The 16,065-nt window shown below is 34.2% G+C and overlaps 1 protein-coding gene across 1 annotated transcript in view; it reads left to right on the top strand.

The window, feature by feature from the left end:
- MS3_00005122 (uncharacterized protein) overlaps positions 1–16,046 on the top strand; it is a 36,749-nt gene extending 20,703 nt beyond the window's left edge. The window contains exons 14-20 of the mRNA XM_051213155.1: positions 849–1,224; positions 3,355–3,623; positions 5,917–6,357; positions 8,280–8,555; positions 10,221–10,630; positions 12,386–12,474; positions 14,636–16,046. The gene's annotated coding sequence lies outside the window, so the exon portion shown is untranslated. The remainder of the gene's footprint in view (positions 1–848; positions 1,225–3,354; positions 3,624–5,916; positions 6,358–8,279; positions 8,556–10,220; positions 10,631–12,385; positions 12,475–14,635) is intronic.
- Positions 16,047–16,065: the final 19 nt, after the last annotated feature.

Raw genomic sequence — 16,065 nt, 5'->3', positions numbered from 1 at the left:
CCATATTTATTTTACTAATCACGGTTTTGTGTAATTGACTTTGAGCTATATGTTCTTTTGTTTGAGGACTACTAGTTCTAACGTGGCTACTGAATTCGAAGTAGGTGGAATCCAGTTCTAGCCTAAAATCCAATATGGTTATCGAGCTTTTGAATAAAATTAATTCCTTTTATTTGATACATTCTTTCATCTGTGAGTATCTCCTCAGCGTTCTAAATCTAATCTTTTGTATTCATGACAAGTGTGAGGGACCATTTGTCATCTAGAATTATGACTCAGTCAACCAGTCGCAACGTAGAACCTGTTACGTATGCACCTCATTAACACAAAGGAATTATGACTGTTCTTTTTATCTTCAGTTTCCTTAGAGCCTTTTTAGTCTTCTGTGCTAAGCTGAAAGTAGTCTTTCTGTCGTCGAATCAGCTTGTCTTATTTCTTGTTTGAATCTCTTCACTTGTTCCTAACGTTTTGAATAATGACTCTAGTGTTGAGAAGGATTCTGTAACTTCTGTGCAATGATTCAATCTTTCTTTTTCTGTAGAAGACATTCTCCCATTTTGGTCATTGGTTATGTTTGATAAAATAGTCAACATTCTGAGATGGTGGAGATTTGTAGCTCAGGTGGATGACTTTAATGGAATTTCGTTCTCTGAGCTGAATGGTTTAGTCGTTGAGCTTTCATCGTTTTTCTGAACAACATCAGCACAAACTTCAGGTAGAAGTGATTTCACTCAGAGAACAAAATTTCATCAAAATCAACATTCTTCACAGATTCCCCGTTTATTTCACAATACATATGATAATTAATTTCCGTGTATCTTTTACGCGTTTTTTTCTTTATCTCACAGTTAACGTATCTGGTTAAAGTTGGCTCAAATAAATTATCATCATTATTGGGTGAACATGATCATGTTCATCAGACATCAGATCAAACAACTCCTAATCATCAATTAGTAAACGACTGTATCAACTATGCTATTGATTTAATTCGTAGTATTTTAAGCTTAGCTAAACAACGTGTTAACTGGGCCATTGAACAGTCAACTTGGGCTTGGTGTTCTACTAAAGAATTATTGTCACATGGTGATGATGACGATAATCTAGAAGCTCATCGACCGCATATACATCTACCGAATATCAAAAATCGTCTACAAGTATTACAACGTTTAAGACGTTTGAAGCATTGGTATGCAAGTTTAAGGGAGTATCTAATTTCGATTGTAGGTAAGTTGTCGTTTCATACTATTTCAACTATTTTTAATGATAAATACAGTTTAAATAACTATTGTTTGTCATTTGTAAACCATTGTAGTTCAATATAAAATGATTATTTTTTGAAGTTTATTTCCTCCCGTTTTCGATGGGGTATTGTGTTCTGTTACATCACTATGGATTAATTGATTGACACTTACTGGATTTGTGACCCTCTCTATAGTTTACAGGGACTACCACATTGTCAAACATCCGTTCAGAGTACTAGAAATCTGGACGGATAGTTTGTAAATACCTTTTTATTATTTGGTTGTTGAGTAGTAGTTAATCCTTTCGACTTTCAACAACTAAGTCCAAGGTTCGAACCCTGCTCCACCTACTTCGGTTGGGGCTCTCACACTTAGAGTGTGGCTCATACTTAGATACCTGGCAAAGTATTTACTGCTTAATTTCTTTCATTTGTGAAAAATGTTTAATTTCATTCTGTCCATATCTCTATCCCTGATTCTCTAACCCTTAACCAAGGTCAGTGTATTTATTCAAGAAATAATAATTCTAACCAGTGATTGGAGATGAATGGTTCCAAAAGTTTATTGGGACATGTTTTATGCATACCCAATCACTCTTTACCTTGATCTTCAATGTTTTCTGGTGTACGAATAAGTTGTAATAAATCTAGTCACTCAAACCAAGATGTGGCATCAGTTCATGAAATTATTGACTGTTAGTATTAACCATGTTGGTAACTGTAAACTTCCTGATTATGATTTGTGTAACCAATAGTTGTAGACATTGAGTAAGATGACTCAGAATCTGTCATACTGACACAGTTATATTCACTCTTTACTTTCCTCTAAATCTCGAATTGTTATATTTCTTCACATACATACCTGCTATTCGCATCTTCGACCGTATGTTCAATGTTTAGTCTTTTTTACTATCATTTCGACTACAATAATTTAAACTCCTTTCCTATTCTTCTTGTTAATTTCACTTTATCGTGCTGTCGTTTTAAGTATAGAAACTTAGGTTAGCTAACATTTTTGCTAGATTCTATGTTAATTCTATGGTTGATTGAATTTTAACTACCAACTTCGTATAGTATGTAGATATATAGGGTCATTAAGTGGTCGTAGAGAAAGGTAGATAGTTAGTGGAAAATCATCGACCTAATTTTTGTGTTAGTTGGCACTCGCCAACAAGGTAAATCTTTAATCAAAACGGAGTTTATGCTTCCTATGCAATTTTAAACCCATACCATCCAGTTTCAAAGTTTAAAACGTTGTACAAGCTGAAACTAATCTATTGAACTGAAATGTTGATGTCGATTGATAATTGAGTAGTAACTAATATCATATTTATATTAACCCTCCTCAATCGAATTTTATCGATCAAATAGCAATAGAGTCTATTAATGAAACGTTCCTAGACATTTTTTATATGTGGTAGTGAAATTAAAATATGATTAGTCGTTAAGTCTAAACAAACAGTCACGTAGCCTACTAACTACTAAATATGTGATTTCCTTTCTTGTTACTGATTTCTACTCTGGACTCAGTGAATATGACTGCTTGTAACTGTTGGGGATAAACTCCACATCCCCAAGTCATCTAAGTATATCGTAGCCAGTAATCACTGTTATGTTTTCGTTTACATAGTCAGTTGTTGATATTTTGGAGTAATTTCTATTACAGGATTAATTTGAGGAATGACTTTTGCTATGTTGAAGTTCTTCTTTCATCATGACTGATCACACTACACTTGACACGTCCGTAGCATGATGAAGTTGTATTTTCGTCGTATAAAACTACATTTTTCATATAAGCCAGTAAGAAAGACAGAGGACTAAACATGCCCTTTATTATGGATTACGACGGTATAAATAAGAATTCCCACTTCAGCTTGATTGGTTGCTAGGTGCAAGGTCGAGATTGCGAACAATAGTGGAACTTATCCTCACCCCTTGTGACTGTTTTAAATAAAGTGTTAATCTGGGTCGTAAATCCTGGATCTGATACGTGATTAGTCTTACCATCGTATTAACGTGTTATCGTAGTATACCTGAGAGAGAAAAATACCTTAAACCATCCGTTCGATAAATTTTTGATGTTTTTAATCATTTCATTCTCACATTATATACAGGTGATCAATTGCATAGACCTGAATCTGCATTAGATTTAGCTGAACAATTTATTGATCGAGATCAAATTATGCGTTGGTGTTATCTACTTGAAGTACAAGATGAACAATATAATTTAAACGTTTTAGATGGTTGTACCGATAAAGATGACGATGATAACGGCTTATCATCAATTGAAATAGATCAACGTAATCGCTTTCACCATCATCGTTTAGCGTCAGTTATTAGACGTATTCCATCTGAATGGAAACTTCCAGACTATGCACTTCAAGTATGCATGCATATATATTATATATCCATAACTTTAATATTTATTTTTGTTTGTTAAATTTTTAAGCTATGTAGTGTGTTCTCCTTTTGAAACATCGAACTGATTCATTTTAACTATATATATTTACAAAAGTGTGACATCAGTAAGGTGTTTCTCTTTGCAGCAATACTGCTTTCTTATAATGGAAGGAGAGGAGTGTATCTCTAAAACAGTATACTTCACCTTCCTCGTGAATTTTCCTCCCTATCGGTAAGATCTGAAAAGTACAGAGTTCACACATCAAGAACTACTCACAAAAGAGCCATTTATTTATTTATTTAAATACAAATATTAGTATAAGGAGGCACTGGATGCATGTAGCCACAATAAAAATGATGTTGTGAAGAGATAGAGAATGTAAATTGCGTGTAGTAAAAAGAAGAACAACGACGAGCAAAAATTAGTGTATGGGAGTGAAATAATAATGGGAAAAACAGTTTAGTTAAGAAAAATGCAACCAGAAAGAATTCTTTCAGTCCGAGTTACTCTCACTTTTATGAAGAAAGGAAAAGAATTTACACCAGGACCGTCACTGGCTTCTATCCTGAGCCATTTCTGATAACGTCTCTTACCACTGTGTTGCATTGTTTCCAGGACCCCAGCTAGAGAGTCGTGAAAGACCAACAGAAGCCAGTCTTGCATATCCTTCTTTCATACCACGACACCATGTCATGTACTGACCACCTCTCCACTTCCAACCAGTTCCAGCGTCGGTAAATAATTCACGACGTGGGATTCGCTGGGACGACATTCGTAGTACATGTCCAGGCCACCAAAGTCGATTTTTCAAGATAGTGACACCAATTGCATTATCATCGATGTGCCCAAACACACGATGCCGAGCCTCTGCATTACTAACATGGTGTTGCCACTGGATATCTGCAGTTCTTCGGACCATGTGTGACTGGGCTCTACGATCATCCTCCCAGGTCACTAAGATCTCATCTAACCCAGTTTCATTTACAGACCCTGTTATAACGGTACGAATATTGTAAAAGTTGGGACTTTCAGGATTATTTTTTGAACTATAATTTATATTTTTATTGTGCAATTGGTAGGTAACTTCATTTCTGTATTTCATTTATTGTAAGCTCTCTGTGGACCTTTTAACTATCGCTATGCGTTTTACCATTCTTTAGTTATTGTTAATCAATTATGCATCATCTTCCCTTCCCTCTACCACTTATGGTGGGATTTTGTTTAAATTATGGGTTATTATTTGGTGTGCTGTGTGGTCAGTCATTTAAATTATATTATTGCATGCGTTTTTAGTAGTCATAAATGAATTTGATACAGTAGAAAGGTAATCTGCTTCCTATATGCGTCTTTTTGTTGACTACCGGACTAGAAGGAACAGCTTTAACCAGCGATAAGCGTTAAATTCCTGTTCGTTGTTCATTGGTTGATGTTTTAATTCGTGAAACAGGTCACCGGTCCTACTGGCGTATTGGTAAACTAATTGATAATCGAAATCCTTTTTGGGCAATATAGTGCATGATATTGATTAGAATCTCTATTCATAACAAGTCAGAGTTCTCAAAACGCAATAATCCTCTCAAAAAGAAGTTCCGTTTCACAGTATGGCCAATTGAAAAGTGATAACTATCATGCCTCTAATAAAAACCGGTATCACATTGTGCATAATAATATTTCATGAACACAATAAGAAGTTTTGACTTAGCCATAATATTTTATCGTGTCATACAAGTAAATCAATCACTTATTGAAAAATGGTAAATATTTTCATGGTGATTTATAGAAGTTGAAATTCAGTATCACGGATCTTCTTTGGCAGTAATTAAATTGAAGAAACTTTTTCTTGACTACAACCATTCATTAAGTTAAATGTCCTGAGTTAAGAAGTTCTGAAGAATCAGTGAAGCATGTTTTAACTTCATATTTAAATCACTTTTAACCTTCAGTCAGTAGTTTACAAGTTCGGACCTGATTTCAATTACTTCGATGAAGGGACAGCTACTTTTACCAATGTTCTATACAACTGTGGCTTAGTGATTAAAGTTGGACTTTTAGCCACTAAGTCCCAGGTTCGAACCCTGCCTCACGTACTTCCGTCTGACCAACCGAGTGGTATCATTAGTCCTCACACCTAGAGTGTAGCTCATACCTGAATAGCTGATAAATGAGTTGATTAATTGATTAATAATTACTAGTTTTTAAACAATAGAGCCCCCAATCGATATGTACACAATTTATCATTTCTTCATTTTTATTTTCCTTACAAAAAATATTGTAGTGGTTCCTTTCTCATGATGAACGTGCACGAGTTCAATCTCTCCTTGCACTATTACATCGTTCAAATAATTCACTGAATAAAACAATGAATGCCACAAATATTCTACATGATACCAATTTGCATACTGCTACCACAACAAAAGCTGCTACTCATACAAATATAAGTAGTATGCAACAAGTCAGTGATAATAATTATCAATATCACCATAAGCCGCATAGTTTCATAAATAGCTCTCATATTTTAGATAAATCTCAATCAATTTTAGATGCAAACATCAGTAATCATAATGTACCGTTAATGAAAGTGACAAATGTCAATAAATCTATTCATGATAAACTACTGGATGATAACAATAACGATCCAGTGGAGAAATTCCTTCATCGTAAAGATGTACAAAATTATGCATGGCCTCATTTATTATCTACTGGACAATATGAAAAGGTTTGTCATCATAAACTTTTATTATTACGATTTTGTTTTCGTGTATAGAATATATAGTTTTGACAAACAATCCATTATCTATCAAGAACTCGACTCGAATCAACCAGAGAAAGTTTTTTTAATGCGTGCGTCCGTTTTCATGTTACTCAATGAAACTAGCATCTACAACGACCGATTTTCAAGGGATATTCTAAAAGAATTATATTATATGTAGCACGTTTCTCTGTATCATCTTCGGTTAGAGTTATTATGTGATTTCGGCTCCTTCTGTCTTCTCAGTACTTTGAGGGGCTGAGTCAAAAGTCATCGAATTGGCGAGAAAGGCGTGATGCATGTTCAGTTGAAGGGTTATTTTGCATTGCATCCACTATTGTATTGTTATTTCAAATTGCTTAGCTATGAAAAAATTTTAACATAAAGTCTTAAAAAAGCTTCTCAGAAAAGTATACCGATAAAATTTCTGTCTGTAGTGCTAAACTTGAGAATCTTCAACTATCTGCATAACCAAACGTTCAGCTCTGATAAGGGCGAACGTTATATTTATAATTTATGTCCATCTTCCTTCAATTATTTGATGATTCACTAAAATAGACAAATCTAAACAATATGTCTTATTTGCCTACTATCAATTAATGTTGTTTAAGTTTTAATAGTTACTTATCTTTCCTTAACCTAACAATTAGGTTTTAGGTTATATGAAGTAACAAACTAGAATACTGGTACATCTTGATTTTATACTTGTTATGAAATACCTAACACTGGTGACTTATTGGACATAAAAAAATTAGTCATCGACAATTCTTTCGTGATAAAATAACTTACTGTAGACTTTTATTAAGGAGTTGCATTTGAAAACATTTGACTGCTTTCAATATTATATTGGGTTGCGAATTCCTAACCTTACTTCTTATATATCTCAGTCTAGACATTCCAGGTACCGCCAATAGGTGATATCATCTTTTATATATTTACTGATTTGATACACAAAATCTGATACAACTAGGTACCAAAAAAAGCAATGCGTCACACAAATAAGGAGATAATGTACTGTGAAGAAAACGACTTGACGAAATTACAATCAAAGTAAAAGAAAAAACAATTAAACAAGAACATTATATAAAACGAGCATGCAGTCTAATCAGAAATACAATCAAAAAGGAATTCTTTCAGTTAAATTTCTCATTCTTATGTGGAATGCGTAACAAATTACGACGGGGTCACTACTGTCTACGATTACAAACTGTTGGGAATCCATAAATATCTTTAAAAGCCCAGGAAATGTTTTATCGAATCAGCATTGAAGTATCTAGAAAAAGGATGGATCACGTGTCGCATTTTTTATTTGGTAATCACTTATACCGTCACTATATTTACTACGTTTCCTGAAAGTTCTAAAAGACCTAAGTCACATACAACTCAGTAAATACACTCGATTTTCTGTACATGAGTTAATCTTGGAATAAAGTTCTCGCTCACATTTCACCCCTTTTTTATCGTTCGAGTTGACATGTAGAAGTAGTCTTAGTTATAGGAGGCGGCTAAGAAATCAGTGTTAAGCGTCCCAGTAGCAGATTTATCATGAACCATGTCTGATAACGTCTCAAGCCACTGAGTTATACTATTACGCGGACCCCAACTAAGAAGACATAATGAATCAATAGACTCCGATCCCGTACAATTTTCTTCACATTCTACAACATCACTAAAATCACAATGGCACAAAAGACGACGTAGATTAATATAGGCCGGTTTAGCTTTCAATATACCTAAATTTGTCTTATCTGTCACCTTAATATCAGAACTCACACAACCACTCAGGATACACGAAATTACTGTTTTAGATTTTATTAGGTTTTTGTATAGATCATAAAAATCTTTTGAGAAATTTCATTTTTTCTAAAAAAATTTATATTTTTTCCCAGGCTTCAACTATTTTATATGAAGAAGCGTGCAAAGAATTTCAATATTTAGGACGTCGTAAAACTTTATTCAGTTTAGCTAAATTGACTTACTTAACAACAATAAATCATTCTGATTCATTGATGATAGATCGATCATCATCGGAATCAATATTTAATATTATGCACAAAGGACTAGCTGGTGCTCAATGTGTAGAAGAGGAGAAAGAAGCAACAAGAGATCGACAGGATTCATTTTTATTGAAAGTTAATGCTTATCTAGATTGGATCTCATTACAGGTTTGAAAATGTATTGATTTATTTTCTTTCATTTGTTGCTTATCAGAGACAAGGGATGATTGAATTGTGTAGTTGTGTTTTGCTAGTCAAAGTGCACAAATAATGCTAACTACGTAATCAAACTGAAGGAATATTCAGCTTCTTTCGTTGGTTTCTCTTTCCCATCCAACTTTCGATATATATAGTTCTATAGAATAGTAATATGAAGTAAAAGTGTTGAACAAGTTTGCCACTTGATACAATTATAATTCATGGTTGTTGTAATGGAACATTTAACTCTATTCATCTGAAATATACACTTTAGATATATTAGGTGATTAGAGGTAGTCGACAAGATGACACACTGATCTACACTTAGGTTTCGCGCTATTTACTACCCGTCATCATGGTATACTATTAATCTTGAGGGAACCGAGACCCTTCTTCCGAGGTTCGAACCCCTCCACCACTACCCATTTCCACAGTCTGAGGTGTTACCACCAAGCTATTCGAGTCAGAACTAATCCCCTGTAAGACTTGGGGTATTTATAATTAATTGATCACTGAGTAGCGACCAATGTCATGTTTACCACATTTTTTATTATTTATTTATTCGAACACATAATTATTGGTACAAATGGACACCGAATACATATGCTCCACACAAATCTCATTTGATATGTGTGAGGGCTGTGATACTGCCCAGGTGCCCAAACCGAAGCAGGTAGTTTTCTTAGGGGATCACACCCGGAGCCTTCGACCTGAAGGTCTGATCCACAAGGCAGTGGAGCAACGTAAGTAGATGCAGTCCTATGGTAGCCGGTGACCAACAATTGGTTCATACACCATTTTTCCCTTCAGGATACTGGAGCCCATGTGCACCATTGGTTTGGAATCAGGGTTTTACAACTCCCCTAGGTGGACTCTCCATGTCCACCGACCCGGTTAAAGCGCCGGATATTCGCCTTCCGTCCTCTAAATTTTGTAAACAACACCCCGGCCACGAGAAGCTATTGAGTAGAACTTGCATGGTAGTGGTTATATACGTGTGGCTATATGGGAGCATCTCAAGAGGAAGAGCTGACCCCCCCACCCCACCCTTGGCCGTGCCAGGGCATTTGGGGGCACCACATCTTTTAGTCCTGAAGAACCAAGGTCAATTACAATTAAAAGACTATCCTAGCTTTTTGGGGTGTATGAGCACAGACAAGGGGAAATATTGACCGATTCAGTTATAGCCTGGTACATAATAATTGCACTAATGAATAGAATATGACTGAAAATTCTGCGGTAAATTAATAGTTACTCATAAATCATACAGTTTATAGTACACGAATATCACTGCTGAAGTAGTCGGACCATCTATTATTATTCATTCAAGGGAACTCACCTTCTAAAGCCCAGAATCATTAAGTTATACGTTCAAACTTCAACTCTGTTTACTTCGATTTAAGCAACATCATAGTATTGCTAGGCATTATATGAAAATATCTTAACCTAAAACCGGAAGGAATAAATAAATGTGTGCAATTGATCATTCATTATAAGATGCATTTCTTGCCGCTAGTGATATTCACAGTATTTTGATCCTTTGTTCATGATTTATTCTTTTCTTCTTCGATGTTTATCTATCTATTTCATTGTTGTTGTGTCTTCTCTTTTGTTATTCTACCCTCTTTTTTCTAGGAATTAATTGATTTGAATCATGTTAAATCAGACTCGATTTTCGACAATAACAACAAGATTAATAATAAAACATCTGATGATTCCAATATACGATATAAACCTGTATTGTCAATACCGGTACTAGTTCGTTTATCTGTAAATTGTGCAGTATCACTGAATGAATCAGTTAAAATTGATCGTCATCATAATGATGACGATAATGAACCGATGTCAAATGATGATACGCATTATCTATCCGAAATGATTATGCATTTTCGACGTGCTTTCACATTAATTGATATTTTACAAAATATATTAGATTTAAGACCAAATAATATTGGCTATGATGATGATGACGATTGTCAGAATCCAATGATTGTACGAGATGAGCTGTTATTACATATTTGGTGCCAAGCAATTCGAATGGATGAGTAAGTAATTAGATTACTTATGAGTAACTATGTATTTATTCGTAAAAGATTTTTGTCACCGATTGACATTATATGGGTTACCATTAAAGACGAGCTCAAACTAGAAATCTCTTTCAGTCTAACATGAAACTTTAGTGAGGATCGTACCGAACTCACGTAATGATCACCTAAAGCTGTCAGAAATGATTGTCTCACTCTTGACATACCTTAGTCCTACTGTGGTGCGTGCTACTTATATTGATATAAGTAGTATATAACATGGGTTAAAAGAACGTAATGTCGGGCAGCAGAAGATGGAGAAGATGAAGAAAGGAAGAGCGATAACACAATGGAATTTGTAAGAAATCCCATGAACAATGAAATGTGAGACAATGGATTGAGGTTTGCATCAGCAACAGTCCGGTTTGATATGATGGAATGATATTTTGCAAATTAACGATTTACTATATGGTTTTTCTATTTTACCAAGTAATTCTGTAATTTGTGCTAAATACAATTTGGTTGTCCTCACCCGTGTTCTCATTCACTACACTACCAATCACAATTGTCACAATAAATTGCAAGTATGATTGGAATTGTAGATGTGAATTACTTGATTCCAACTCAGTTTTCTCATGGTTAAACACTTACTAGGAAACCTAAATGTACTTACTAGGTTCAATCTCTTATCAGATTATGAGTGCACACTGCTAGATACTGTACTATTATAGTGACATGAAATACTTTTTGGTTGATCGTTGCTCTTGATTTTCTTTCAATTGTAACTTGATGTCAAGGAGTCATAAAAATCATCTATCAAGAAAATTTATCTTAACAAACTTATTAATTTAATACATAATTTTCTTACTCTAATTTTTATCTATTGTCGTAATTATTAGTCGTTTAAATATAACTTAACTTTTATTTCGGAAACAAAAGTAGGTTGTTGGATTTTGAAAACATAAACATTAGGAGTATGCGGATGCATCCAGCATATTTGTGTCAATTAGGACAAAACACTCATGCAAGATCCCATTAAAATAGAAACTGTCTGTAATATAATCAACTTCTAAATAAAAGCAATGTATCAAAGTGTTCTGGTTCGAGAAACTAATATTCCAGTCGTAAATATATCTAGATGTAGTTATTGTGGTGCTGTTACCATAGTAACTTCACATCTCTAACTTGATTGTACGTTTATGAGAGTAATACACGCTTGAATTATTTCATGGAACCTATCTAACTAATACAAGCTATCTTGTCGATTCTCCGTACATTTTATTTCTCATAGTCTTCCATACAGGAGCCGATGGACTAATTTTGTTTGTCTGGATAGTTCTCCTTGTTTGCAAGAATCGTATATCATTTGAAGATGGATCATAGTGAACTTTAATGTGCATACCTTAACTAAGTATTTTAGGATCATACAATTGGTTCCCTTTATGAATTTAAATATTTTAGGATCTCTTGATGCTCATTACACCTACTATACTGGTTAAAACTAAAGAAAACAAACTATTATTAGTGTGACTTGGTGTTTCTGTAGTGTGATCTGGCTAGAGGTGGTCCGAAGTAGACCCTATTTGACATAGGTTTTGCGCTAGTTATCTTCTGTTAACAAGGTGTAAACCGCAATCTTGAGATAACCACCACTTTCTGACGGATTCATATATCCAGAATTTAATCATCTAAGTTAATCACAATGATTGAAAAATAGCCTTCTGCTCTCATTATTATTACATCTGTGATTTGTATATATTACAATATCTATTACAGATGGTCTACTTCTGGTGATATTCATGATCCTATTCAAATATGTACACAAAGTTTTATATGTGCCCTTGTTTCAAATCTTTATAAAAATGGTAAGTTTATGTTTTACTAAGTTGTATTCGTTATTTCTAATAATCAGCCCGTTTTTATTTATTCCCACAAATATTCCAATTTAGTGTAAACCTCACCAGTAATCTCGTGAACTGTATGATTGATTTGTTCTGACTCAACTCATAATCTTCAACATAATAAGATAGATAAATGAAAGCACCAAGTTGTCTTGATTTTATAATACTTTCTAAATGTATCTAACCGTTATTGAGGATACTGTTTCCTACTTTTACTAGTCTGTGATTTGTTTTGAAATAATTTCATCTTGTGTTAATGTGGTGCGTTATCTTGAACTGACGCGGATATTAATCAAGTTCTTTGTATTACATATATTTGACTATACACTTGGCTAACTAAGCTATTTAAGTGAGAAAAGTAAAGTATAATTGATAAAACTGAGTAATTAAGTACATCAATCATTAGTACATTTACATTTGTTTTTCCAAATACAAACAAGGACATGTAGGTTTAAGCCTATAAAAATAACAACATAATCGACTTCCTCCAATAGCGTGCCCCGTTTATTATTTTTCATTAACTTCTGCCCAACTTTGAGATGGCATGTGAGTGTATGCAAGGGATATGGGTAAATTCTCTCAACCTGTCACACATTACTATTTATTGCGAGCAATTTAGTAAACTAAACAGACTGAATAGTAACTTATTTATTTATTACAGCCCACCCACATTAACTTACATCATATTTGCAATACAACTCTAAAATACCGTGTAAATTGGCTGGTTTTGGTTGTGATCTTTTGATTGTATTATCTCTGAGTCACACCGAATCTATACATGGTTTATATTGCCCAAAAACTGAAATTAAAGCAATTGAAAGCGATCAAACCTGTTAGTATTGTGTCTGAAGATATAGCTATTTTGTCGAATTCTGCGTTGTTTTGTTAAATTCATCATCTCTGTTGTCCACACGCTTTGAAATGTTCGAAACACTGTAAAAATTAATTATTTGACACTGAGTATCACGGAAAATGAACGTAGTTAAGTTTCTTAAATCACTTTTAGACATGGTATTTCGGATGTAATTACGGCAACTATGCGTTTATGATCAACACATGATTGTTTTAATAACTAGAGATGCGACCTGTAAATAATTCGGTTTTATTTGATTCAATTATAGACTGATTACTGGTACATTAAAAGATTAAGTTACGAAACAAATATAATACATGCAATTTACAAGATTAATCATTGAACATACTTCACATGTATGTGATAGTTCAACACTAACCAAGGATATTTTATCATAATCTTCATTGTAATCTGTCAGTCAGTTGGTTATATGCAATATGAAACCTGGTACATGTGTATATCGGTTCACGTTGCCACACATACATTTAAATGAGATGTTTGTGGAAGTTCAAAGTCGATTTTTTTTATCCTGTCTCTTGCACTTCGAGTTTTATAAAATGCTTAAGTTGAGATATTTACGAGGCCTAGTCAGCATGGACTTGTCAACTCTATGGGATGATAAAGTGGTTGCTTTATTGTTTTTCAGTTCGGAAATCCAGCCCCAAGGATGAAATACATTTATTTCCGCATTTGCTCAGTTGATATCGATAAATAATGGAAACAATTCTAATTATCATCTTCCTTTTAAAAGTGATTTTACTGACAAAACTGTCAAGTAATATGAACCACGGGTACACTAACCAATAATATACATACTCCTACTTAAACTTTAACTTCATCAAGTCACTAATCTGACTAGCCGTTTTTGTCATAATTTACTAGTTAAATAACTTTCAATCGAACACATCACCATGAAAGTTGATATGTACAATGAAACTGTCACAAGATCCGAATCGATGACACAACAGCACAACTTCACTATCCTCAATAATTATATATATATATATATATATATATATATATATATATATATATATATATATTCGGCTTGTCCATGCGAACCAGTTGCTCAGCATACGAGTTTCTAGGCGCCAACTCCAACATTACTCGAACAATTTAGAATCATTTGAAGATGGATATTCCAAAAAAAGTACTTTCCTTATTTAGTTCTAGTCAGATCTCTAGATAATAAGGCATTGTCCTAAAATAGTTTGTTTAAAATTTGTATCCATATACGGGCAGTGTGTTTGTGTTTTCCTATCAAATTTTCAGGTGTGGATGTAATTTCCCTGTTACCAAGCCCAGAGCAATTGTTTGCTGCTGATGAATTAACAGACCTGGTCAAAGATCCACAATTTCATTATCTTATTGAATCTGGTTTTGAGCATATGCGAAATCTTTTAACAAAACAAAACTGTAATACACCGCAAGATGTTGTAATGACTGATATATGTGTATAGAATATTATCTTAATTATATATGTATTTATTTATGTATTCTAAGATAATTTGTTTGTATAAATAAGATTTATGTATAATAAACTTTTGTTTTTGTCTATATATTAATCCAATTAACGTGGCTATTTGTTTCCGATCACTATCTTGTTAACTTCATCCATGCATGCTTAACTATCACCTACACAAATTTGTAGCGTCCACTGGTATGGAGCTAGGTTGGAAAAAGCCCAAGAACGGTCGTGTCGTGAAATGAGGTCAACTAATGCAGCCATTGACTTCTAATCTGAGCTATGTCAGTAGATGCAAACTCCCAGGCTCAAGGCTCCCGCAATACTCTTAATCAGGAGGACTGAGTGACGTAGTGCATCTCAACGACGTTCTTCAGCAGACTCTGAAGCTGTGTAGTTGGAGTGTAGCTAAATGGATAAATGTCAAGGAAAATATAAGAGGGTACTATTTAGTTTAGGGTTGACTCCCGAGTTTGCCTTTTGAGGTGGTTCGCTAAACTATTTATGTATTAGGTGATTCTATCAGTCGTTTTTCCTTTCACTTGCAATTAATCTGGATAAATATTTAAGTCGATACGGTAATCAACCCAATTAAATCTGCTTAACTTTAGCTTGGAAATTTTTCCCTCACTGCTTTTCATCGTTTTTGGTCAGGACAGTGTGTTGGAAAAGTGACGAACTCATTTTATCGACCTAATGGAGAGTTGAATAGCACCGCTTCACACCAAGTCCAGCTAAGTTTCATACGCAAATTTGTACATACTTTACTGAGTTACAGTCAGTCTGTTGTGTTCTGCAGCTCGGTCCAGTTAAGATACACACTTTTAACTTCTACCAAACTCACTATGCAATTGGAGAGACTAGAACGAACGGGAAGACTTACTCGTCAGGCCGAATTGTACTGTACACAAAATACAGGTATATATCCATATATATATTTGTTCTTTTGATCCTGACAAGGATATGTCAGCTGATACCTCAACTTATGGCATAATCTACTCCCTCCAACGAAGCTTTCCCCAACCACGTGGCTGTTTAATTTCTACGACATCATGTACTCTATCCAGACATTCCCAGCTTATCACTAACTCATCCTTATTCTCATGATCGTTTTTTTAAATATCCTCTACTAAACACAAACTAACTTGTGCTTGATTCGGATTTCCAGCTTCTGCTTACTAATGTGAGTAAGCTATGTGCGACAAATTAGTAACCTGGATGCAGTTCAAATCACTGA

This window comes from Schistosoma haematobium, chromosome 1 (genome assembly GCF_000699445.3).
Source record: "Schistosoma haematobium chromosome 1, whole genome shotgun sequence".
Classification (NCBI taxonomy): Eukaryota; Metazoa; Platyhelminthes; class Trematoda; order Strigeidida; family Schistosomatidae; genus Schistosoma; species Schistosoma haematobium.
The sequence above is the reverse complement of the archived record's forward strand: the minus strand, read 5'-3'. Positions and strand labels throughout refer to the sequence as shown.